Below are 8,973 nucleotides of genomic sequence, written 5' to 3' on the forward strand. Positions count from 1 at the left end.
CACTAATGATTTACTCACAAACATATCATACAATACAATCAATAAAACGTGAACTTTAACTCTAAAACATAATATTAAAAGTTTCTTCATAAATCATGCTTTTATAAACATGAATGTGAATTACATGATCATACATGAAATATGAAATTAAGAAAGGAAAGCTTTAGAATTCTGGAATCTATTTTAGAAAATCACTCACGGTACTAGGTTTTTTTTTTGCTCAAAATGCCTTGCTTCCTCTTCTAAAAACTTCTCGGTAATACAACACCCAACCCTTTCTTTTAAGAAGATTTAAGAATAACCTTCTTCTTTCTTGACTTTTTATCCTTATTTAAACTAATCCTAAGTTGGATTAGTAATCTTTAAACTCTTATAAACTTCCCAGCTACTGCTTACATAAAGTCTAAGTCTTTACATGTCTAAACACCTGGATTCAAACTCTATCGAACAATTTAATTATAATGTTCTTGATCGGATAGGTCTGAGATCACTCCGAGGTCACCAATTAAACTCTTTCCTGTCTCTAGTCTCAATTGGCACAACCCTAAGATAGCCCCAAGATCCTTCAAATTTTATCTTTTACCTTCAATCTCGGTCGGACTCAAGACCAAGATTGCTTGAGATCTCCCTAGACTTGCTTTTCTACAGTCAATCTTGGCCAAACTTGGCTTTGAGATTGTTGAGTTCCCAACTTCTTAAGGATTATGTCCTTCATCTCAATCGAACAAGCACCAAAATTGCCTTAGGATGAACTTTTTATCTTCAATCTTTCTAGGAATTCCATATGATTGTTCGAGATTCAACTCTCAAACTCTACTCTACGTTTTTTATTTCGGTTTGCTACAACCTAGAGATCAACCTTCCATCACAAAATGCTTCTTCAAAATCCCCTAAAAACTTTTTGACAAAAAAATTATTATTTACCAAAATGATCCTTCTATTAAGTATATGTCTCACAGTAAGAATGTTTAAATGTTATGCATTAGATTAGTGAATTATTATGAACTCGTTCGATAACATTTCTGTTGCTTGACTTGTTTGATAACGATTCTTATTTTTTGTCACACCTCCTTCCGGAGGTCCTCTCCTAAACCCCTAACTTAGCTCCAAGAAAGGGTGTGAGGGATGACAAGCATTGCTATATCTGGGCAACACTCACCACCTAACTAACCTATTTGACTCCAACTAGCAGTCACAACATGAATGCATGCTCGAGAGGAACAATAACAAATGTTGCATGCTTTACTAACTATTAGATCTCTAGTTGCAACTTCTGTGATACATCAATTGAAGCTTAAACATGACAATACCAACTCATAGCATTGAAACTTGTAACTAAAGATACACTAAGTCTAAACCTTACTTATAAAATCAAAACTAACTTACAAATAACATAACAATTTCTAATAACTGATGGGCCCAACATAAATACACCCAACATTAGGAAATGCACAATCCATATCTGAAAAATGAGAAATCATTTGAACGATTAAGTTGAAAAACTTAGTGAGTGACGATTTTCATAAAACATACATTCTACAACAGTTGAGCATAATTCCTTGGCTTACAGAAACATTCAAATAGTGGAAAACCTTTCATAACATGATACTTTGAACTTAAAACATTTCATAAACCATTCTAGACCCAGAATCCACAACCGATTCTTAGCATGAAATCTAGGTAGCACTAACACTTCATCGTCAAAAGACTGTCTGGTTGTCGAAGCATAATTCCTTCCCTCATGAATTTTAACCATAGGCTCATCAACCTTTCCATTAGTAGCGGAGTTAACCAAATAAGCACATAGGGCTATAGAGAGTACATAGATTATAACATATTCTTGCTTTGCTAAATCATGAGTTCAGTTTACAAACGCTTTAACATTCTTGCTTTGCAATTCTTAATAAAGATCAGTAAGCTCAAATACATTGCTCAAAACATGCTTTAAAATTTTACTTAATAAACATGCTTATAACTTAATTTTATAAGTTCGTTTTATCACTCACAAAATTGATTCAACCATTGGCTCAAAAATTCCTTCAAATCCTTCTTGACTTGATTCATAATTAAATCTTAATTAATTTTTTGACCAAGCATCCCAAAAGAATGCCATGATACTGCTGACCTCATGATATGGGAGTAGGTAGCACACCTGCGAGCTTAGGGCATTAAAACGTCCAACCGTGTGCTTGCCATGTACACACACATGTTGTGCATGGCTGGTTGCATGGTGTTGCGCACATGCACCTTTGCACGATGTCTTGTTTCACACGTGCTAACCTCTTTGAGTGCATGGCCATGCGCACTGCCTAGTGTCACAATCGTAGTCCTTCAAACACGATGTGAACGATTGTGCAACACTTGTTCTAGCTCGACGAACAAGTCAGCCGATCAAAATTCGCAAATCGCGGACAACTTTAACACATGCTTCAACCTCCCCTCACGTTCTTGGAAAATATTTTTAGAAAACGTGAAAGATGATTAAATTGATTGAAAACATTGTTAAAACAAGCATTGAAGACTGTCAATTGCAATAAGAAAGCATAGGTTGCAAAGAGTTCGACAAGGCTTGGGTGGGGATTCAACATGTATGACTCCCCTATAGTACATTTTTAACTTTTTCATCTCTGGCAGGCTTGCATATGCAAAATGCCGAAACGTCACACCCAAGCATATCGACTTGAAATTGAAAGCAACTACCTAAACTACATACAAGACGTAAATACAAGATAAATTGGGGCTAATCGGAGCATACGGCCATAGGTAAACACACCTTGGACAAGTATGTCCGTTACATTCTCCTCTACCTAAACAGTTGACGTCCCTGTCGACTGGTGAAGCTTGAACTCCTCGATCTTCTGCGCCTCGGCTTCTAGGTCTTCGACACGTTCCCAACTGGTTTCTTCCATAAGAAGGTTCTTCCACTTTACCAGGTATTCGTGGATCCTTCTTGTGGGTCTTCGACCCTTCCTCACTCGTTCGGCCAAGATTTCTTCAACTTGTTTACTCTCCTTCTGGCTGAGGTTGATGGCCGGTCGGACTATGGCATTACGTTGCATGTCATCAGGATCTTGGTAGTAGGGCTTCAAGTTACTCACATGAATTACTGGGTGGATTTTCATCCATGTGGGCAACGCTACTTTATAAGATGTGTTCCCTACCTTCTTCAGCACTTCCACTGGTCCCTCGTACTTTCTTACGAGGCGTTGGTCCTTGCGTCCTCGGAACCGAATCTGTCCTGTCGTAACTTAATGAGAACCTGAACCCGCAACTCTAGAGGGCGACGCTTCTTGTCTGCCCACTTCTTCATCCGCTTCGAGGCTTTCTCTAAAGAGGCTCGAGCGATGTCTGTCGTCTGCTTCCATTCTCTAGTAAAATTGTGAGCTTGAGGGTTCTTCCCCGCATAGGGGTGATAAACAAGGTGTGGCAGAACTGGTTGCCTTCCGCAAACAATTTCAAAAGGGCTCTTTCCAGTTGACGAGCTTGTTTGAGCGTTAAAACAAAATTGGGCGACATCCAACAATTGAGCCCAATTTCTTTGCCTCGTAGTAACGAAATGACACAAGTATTCTTCGAGCATACAGTTGAACCGCTCGGTCTAACCGTTTGTCTGGGGATGGTAACTTGAGGACACATTCAGGCTTGTCCCTAAGAAAATGAATAACTCTGTCCAAAAGGTGCCAATGAACCGTCCATCTCGATCACTCACAATGCTTGTCGGTACGCCCCACAGTTTCACAATATGTCTAAAGAATAATTGAGCTGTTAACTCCGCTGAACACTGCTTCATAGTGGGAACGAAAGTGGCATATTTCGAGAATCGATCTATGATGACTAATATAGTCTCATAGTCGCCTACTTTTGGAAGATGGGTGATGAAGTCCACAGAAACACTCTCCCACGGTCTCGTTGGCACATGCAGAGGTTCGAGAAGCCCAGCTACCTTTGCCTTCTCAACTTTGTCCTGTTGACAAACAAGACACGTCTTCGTGTATTGCATGACATCGTCTCTCATACGAGGCCAAAAGTATCCTTTCTTCAGCAAGGCGTATGTCCTCTGCCATCCGGGGTGGCCAGCCCACAAAGTGTCGTGACACTCGTGTAGCAACTTCTTCCTCAGGTCTCCTCCCCTAGGGACATACAACCGTCTCCCCTTCGTCACTAACAGCCCATCTTCAACCCAAAACTGCCTTGTTTTACCTGCCTCAGCTAAACCCATGACACTCCGAGCCGCAGACTCCTTCTGCAAGAACACCCTCAAGACATCGCGCATAGAGCCATCAATCTTGCTTGTGTAGAGATGTGCTAACATGCACAAAGCAGCGTGGTCGCCTCTTCGACTAAGTGCATCAGCGGCCTGATTGCTCACCCACTTCTTGTGTTCAAACTCAAAATCAAACTCAGCTAGGAATTCCTGCCATCTAGCTTGTTTTGAAGTCAACTTCGGTTGCGTAAAGAAGTGACAAGTAGCACTATTGTCCGTCTTCACAACAATAGTTGACCCCAATAAGTACCGTCTCCAGGCCCTTAAGCAATGTACTACGGCAAGCATTTCTTTCTCGGACACGGTGTACCTCCTCTCCGCGGCATTCAGTTTCCGACTCTCATAAGCGATGGGATGTCCATTCTGCAGGAGTACACCACCCAATGCATAATCGATCGCATTGGTCTCTACTTCAAAAGGTCGGGTCACATCCGCGATTCCCAAAACTGGCCCCTTGACCATAGCTTGCTTCAGTTCGTCGAAGGCGGCCTGACATTCGAGTGTCCAATTCCACTTATTGTCCTTCTTCAGCAAGTCAGTCAGCGGGCTTGCTCTTTTAGAGAATCCTTCCACGAATCGCCTGTAATAATTGGCTAACCCGAGGAAGGAGCGCAAGTCGGTGACTGACCTTGGTACTTCCCAATCACGAATCGCAACGATCTTCCCTTCCTCCATACTGATTCGACCACACTCAATCACATGACCCAGAAAATTGATCCGCTCTTGAGCAAAGGAACACTTTTCCCTCTTGACATACAGTTGGTTCTCCTTCAGCTTCTGAAAAACCCTTTTGAGGTGGTCCTTGTGTTCTTCTAGCGTGGAGCTATAGACCACTATATCGTCCAGATAGACCACCACAAACTTGTCAAGGTATTCATGGAAGACCTGGTTCATTAGCGTACAGAACGTTGCAGGCGCATTGGTAAGACCAAATGGCATGACAAGGAACTCGAACGCCCCATACCTCGTAACGCAGGTGGTTTTGGGCTCATCCCCTTCGGCAATTCTTACTTGATAATAGCCCGATCGCAGATCTAGCTTCGAGAAATACTTTGCTCCATGAAGGCGATCAAATAGGTCGTTGATTATTGGTAGCGGATATCTGTTGCGGACCGTGATCTTGTTTAGGGTGCGGTAGTCGATGCACAACCGCATACTTCCATCCTTCTTCTTCTGGAAAAGGACTGGAGCTCCATATGGAGCTTTTGTAGGTCTCACAAATCATGCGTTCAGCAGTTCGTCTAGTTGTTTCCGAAGTTCGGCCAACTCCGGTGGCGCCATACGATAAGCATTCTTCGCAGGCGGTTTTGCCCCTGGCAGCAATTCAATCTCATGGTCAATCATTCTCCGCGGAGGCAATGATTTCGGCAGGCTGTCTAGCATCACATCCTTGTACTTCTCTAAGACACTCAGGATGTCTGTCTTTGGGGACTGTTTCCCTTGAGCTTTCCAACGACTCCAATGGGATAGCCATAAAGGTTGGTTCGTCACGAGCAAGGCCTTTCTTCAACTGCATAGCCGAGATCATCTTTATCCCATCCGGCTGACGAATCTCCGTTTGAACAACAGTAGGCGTTGTTCCAGTAATCACTAGACATTTGGCTAGCGGCATTGGTATGACTTGATGCTCAAGTAGAAACTCCATACCCAGTACCACATCGAAATCATCCATCTTTGCAACCACCAAGTCTATGAGGCCGCTCCACTCTCCCATCTTTATGGTCGTTCGTTTTACCAACCCGACGATAGGTAGGGCAACTGAGTTCACGACCTTCATTTTTCCTGCGTCCTTCTCCCAATGGAGATTCAGCCGTCTGGCTTCTGCCTCTGCAATGAAGTTATGGGTGGCACCAGAATCCACCATAGTACTCTTGGGTGGCTTCTGGTTGACCCAACAGTCCACGTACATGAGACCATTCTTTGCTTGTCCACTAGTCTCTCCCATCTTCTTCTGGAGCGATGACAGAAATTTTAGGGCCCCCATCCGAGGATTCTCACCCTCTTCTATCTGTCCAACGTCTCCTTCAGTCTGACTCAATCTATCGTCTGAGTCTGAGGCTAGGGTGGCTTGAAAAGCGTTGAAGGCGGTACGGTTGGGGCACTCTCTGGCAAGATGGGGCCCTTTACATATGAAACAACTGATGGAACGACCGGAGTTGTTCTGATTGTTTGGTCCTCGCCAGTTGTTTCCTGCATTCGCTTGGAAGGGCCTGCGATCTCCACCTTGTCGCTTGTCTCCCCCTGCAGTCTTCGGGGAATTTGGGCGGTTGTTTCTGTTTCCTCCAGGTGAGGAAGCTTGATGCCGTCTTGCATCCTGAGATTCGCTAGATAAGTCAAACAACCGTTCAGCCACTGCGTATGCTAACGTGAGGTCTTGGATTCGTTGCTCATACAACTTGGTCCTAGCCCACGACTTCAAGCCCTCGACAAAACAGAAAACTTTGTCTTTCTCGGTCATGTCGTATATGTCCAACATCACCCCTGCAAACTATTTCACGTAGTTTCGAATGTTCCCCATGTGCTTCAATTCACGCAGCTTCCGTCGGGCTAGAATTTCGACATTCTCATGGAAAAATTGCGAACGAAGTTCTCCTTTTAGGGCGTCCCACGTGTCGATTGTGCAACGCCCTTCTTGAATGTCCATGTATCGAGACCTCCACCATAACTTCGCATCTTCTGACAGATGCATGGTTGCCAACGTCACCTTGGCCTCTTCAGCAATTGTGTTCGTGGCTTTGAAATACTGCTCGACATCAAAGATGAAGTTTTCCAATGCCTTGGCGTCTCTCGCCCCACAGAAGGGCTTGGGCTCAGGAACCTTGATCCTGCCCACAGGAATGGCTCCTCCAGCTGGAGCCTGGTTTGCTAGTGCTCGCATAGTAAGGTTCACTCTCGTGTTTACCTCTGCGAGCTCATTCCTCACGACATCGAGGGTTGCTCGAAAATCCTCTGTCATGCCGTTGATCATCTCCAACATGTTCTTTTGCGAGTTATCAAGCTCCATAACTCGTTCTTCCATCTGGGCAAAAGAGCCCGATGAACTGTCCCCACGCTCGTAGGTGACATTTCCCGTTCTCAAAACTTGGGACTCTAGAGTGTCGACTCTAGTCAGTAACTCTTGGATGGGTAGTCCGTCAAGGCGACCGGACACGGCTTCAATGCCATTAGCTTTCTTGGCAATATCCTCAAGCCGTTGTTCCAAGAACCGGATGGAATCAGGAACTTCCACCAGGTAGAGCATCTGCTCTTCGATTCCCACAAGTCGTTCATTCTGAGTCTTGCTAGACTGTTTCGCCACCGACATCTTTCTGTCACGCACCGTCAACTAGCCAACTTGGCTCTGATACCACTTGTCACAATCGTAGTCCTTCAAACACGATGTGAACGATTGTGCGACACTTGTTCTAGCTCGACGAACAAGTCAGCCGATCAAAATCCGCAATTCGCGGACAACTTTAACACATGCTTCAACCTCCCCTCACGTTCTTGGAAAATATTTTTAGAAAACGTGAAAGATGATTAAATTGATTGAAAACATTGTTAAAACAAGCATTGAAGACTGTCAATTGCAATAAGAAAGCATAGGTTGCAAAGAGTACGACAAGGCTTGGGCGGGGATTCAACAGGTATGACTCCCCTATAGTACATTTTTAACTTTTTCATCTCTGGCAGGCTTGCATATGCAAAATGCCGAAACGTCACACCCAAGCATATCGACTCGAAATTGAAAGCAACTACCTAAACTACATACAAGACATAAAGACAAGATAAATTGGGGCTAATCGGAGCATACGGCCATAGGTAAACACACCTTGGACAAGTATGTCCGTTACACCTAGCACCACTACGTCACTCGACTGTGCTTTGGCCATGTCGCACGCCCAAAACTGACCAAAACAATCTCTCTTACCTGGATGTTGCAGGCTTTGACAAGTTCTTCACGTCGTGATGCTCGGCCACGCAGAAACTGTAAAAATTTGAAAAACTTCATTCAACTTCCAACACCTATAACTTTTAATCCATACCTCAAAATTAAAAAGTTCCTTCTACAAACTTGCTTAGAATTGTCTTAACTTGCTTACCTCAAACTTGAAGAAATTTGTCTTGTAGCCTTCTAGAACTCAAGATTGCTAAAAAATCTCTCTGAAAATGTTCTTTCTTCTTTTCATGAACTCAATTCTAAGTCTCCTCGTCTAGTTTTTGTCTGGTAACCCTCTCCAAGAAAATAGACTCGTTTTTGAAAGCGTTTGCAAGTAATTTAAGGGAAAACGCATAAGTGGTTTGAACACATTCAACGTCTAAAATTAACCCTAAACCCTACTAACACAATTAACCAAAAGTTCCACTTTGCCATCCTCTTCACGTCTTCCTTGCTACCGCAACACTATGTTAAGACATTAAGTTTTCCAATACTTTGCCATAAATTCCTTTCATTTTTCTATCAATTCCATTTTTATTTCTCTTTACTAAATTATTGAAATTCTTAAAGGACGTTAAAGATTTAGGGTTTAGATTTCTTGTTTCTAAAATTTCAAAAACATTCTTAAGAAATGAACCAAATTAAATTGAGAAATAACAAAAAGTAGTTTATGTTGTTCTTGTTTCTATTTCTATTTTACCATTCTCACAAGTAATGAATATGAGTGTTTGGTGTATTGTTATCACACACCCACAATAATTTTTTTATTTTCTATCGCAAATAAAATCAG

The sequence above is a fragment of the Cucumis sativus genome, chromosome 3, assembly GCF_000004075.3.
Source record: "Cucumis sativus cultivar 9930 chromosome 3, Cucumber_9930_V3, whole genome shotgun sequence".
In the NCBI taxonomy this organism is placed as follows: domain Eukaryota; kingdom Viridiplantae; phylum Streptophyta; class Magnoliopsida; order Cucurbitales; family Cucurbitaceae; genus Cucumis; species Cucumis sativus.